The sequence below is a fragment of the Sinocyclocheilus anshuiensis genome, unplaced genomic scaffold (assembly GCF_001515605.1).
Source record: "Sinocyclocheilus anshuiensis isolate Anshui unplaced genomic scaffold, SAMN03320099.WGS_v1.1 scaffold864, whole genome shotgun sequence".
In the NCBI taxonomy this organism is placed as follows: domain Eukaryota; kingdom Metazoa; phylum Chordata; class Actinopteri; order Cypriniformes; family Cyprinidae; genus Sinocyclocheilus; species Sinocyclocheilus anshuiensis.
The window spans coordinates 74,882-76,766 of NW_015549603.1; the positions used below are offsets into that span (position 1 = coordinate 74,882).

General features: G+C 30.0%; 1 protein-coding gene across 2 annotated transcripts in view; it reads right to left on the reverse strand.

The window, feature by feature from the left end:
• The window catches only part of LOC107658692 (dipeptidyl aminopeptidase-like protein 6), a 126,329-nt gene that overhangs the window by 34,318 nt on the left and 90,126 nt on the right, over positions 1–1,885 (reverse strand). The window lies entirely within an intron of this gene.

The following is a 1,885-nucleotide window of genomic DNA, read 5'->3' on the forward strand; positions in this document are numbered from 1 at the left end:
GTGCTTTAATGTCAAATTAAAAGTTTAGCAGTTTTGCTTTAAGTACAGTACTATTTTTTACTTGAAAGAAGTACTTATTACACTTACTGTATGTGTTGACTAACATACTAAAGCACATGTAAAGCACTTGATTTTCATTTGAACTCTTGTGTTATTCGATTTTATGTGTAGAGTTAATATATTTTAAATGTACTAAATTGCAGCTTTATCATTACAAATGGGTAATTGCAAATATAAATACATGACATACAAGTTTCAATTGAAATGACATTAAAGTATATTTGAGTTAATTTTCATTTAAAAACAATGCATATAATACATTCAACAATAAAAGTGGTGTTTTCCCCCAGATTAGTGGTCTGCCAGTTGAATTATGTTTTCTAACCAATGTCCTAGTGTACACATGCAAACTTGAAATAGCTCCTCTATATTTCAGCATTGAAAAAAAAAAAACAGTTGTAGAAACATTTTTCACTCAGAAATTACTGGTACATTTCACAGAAACAGCAACACATTTAATTAAACCATTAAAATTCGAAGCACAAGGACTGAAAAATAGGAGTATAAAATAATAGTCTAAGAAATAGTATTTTCTTGCAAAATGTACAACTTACACCTTCCTTTTCAGTTTTACACCTCTCTTTTCATTCAGTAAGGATGCCAGAACAATGAGTTTCTCTATCAAACAATGAAAGGTGTGTTTGAAGTACTTTGTAAGTTATGTAGAAAAACAATAATCGCCTCCAGTGTTCTTGTTTACAGATTCTGATTTATTATTCACAGCACATTTGCTCTTCAAGCTTAGGTTTGTGAGTTTAAAACAGTAGTGTTCAGATTTTCCTCAAACTTCAAATTTTGAAAGTAACTCTGGAACTTGTGTTATAAACCACCTCCATCGGGCCCCACGAGACCACCAAAAAAAAAAAAAAAAAAACTGGGAAAAAAAAAAATTTTTTTTTTTTTTTTTTTTTTTTTTTATAAAAGTATGCATAGCTCCCACCATATTGTCTGGCTTCTGTCCCGTGAGATCTGGCTTCAGCAAACAACTCCCTCGCTGGTCCACAGGGCCACAGCCACTTACTAGAGCTGACATGAGGTGCAGGGCGCAACTGGGGCTCCCTAGTGGGTCTCATGCTATTTAGAGCACTATTGATCCGCACATTGATCTAATCAGCCAGAGGTGTTTTTGTTATTAAACGACTATACACTCACCCACATAGTTTGTCTCACTACAAAGTATCCATTCAGGAGTTTAACACTTTGCAACTGGATACAAAGAGTAGAAGCAAGAAAGGCGAAGTGGAATGACATTTAATTTCTTCATACAACATATGGGATAAACATGATTATAACAGCATTGATATCCTGAGCTAAAACTAAAACTTAAAATAATAATAATAATGTTAAATAAATCTGTAATTGGAAAAAAAATGACATGATCAATAAGTCATGGCAACATACAATATGATTTTCCATTTACTCATCACATTAATTTAACTATATTATCTTCAATTTAATTTTTTTCATAACTTAATATTTTAAGTCAGTTTAATACAGTTTAAGGTGAAATAACTTGTACAGCCAGTTTGATTGTACTTAAAAGTTTAAGGAAACAACTGAACTCTAATTTTTACAGTGCAATAAGTGGAAATTTTATAGTGTTAAAATGAAATAAAATAAAAACTTTAAAAAATTGATTAAGAACTAAAAAAATTAATTTAACTTAAGTTTTTAAGTTGAAGTAGATGGAAATGTTCCTTTGAAATTAAGCTGAAATAAAAAAAATATTACATTAAAAACTCAAAAATAAGAAACGTTGCCTGTTGAAGTACTAAAATTACTAAAATTAAAAAAACAAAGCTACGTAAAATAGCTACACTATATA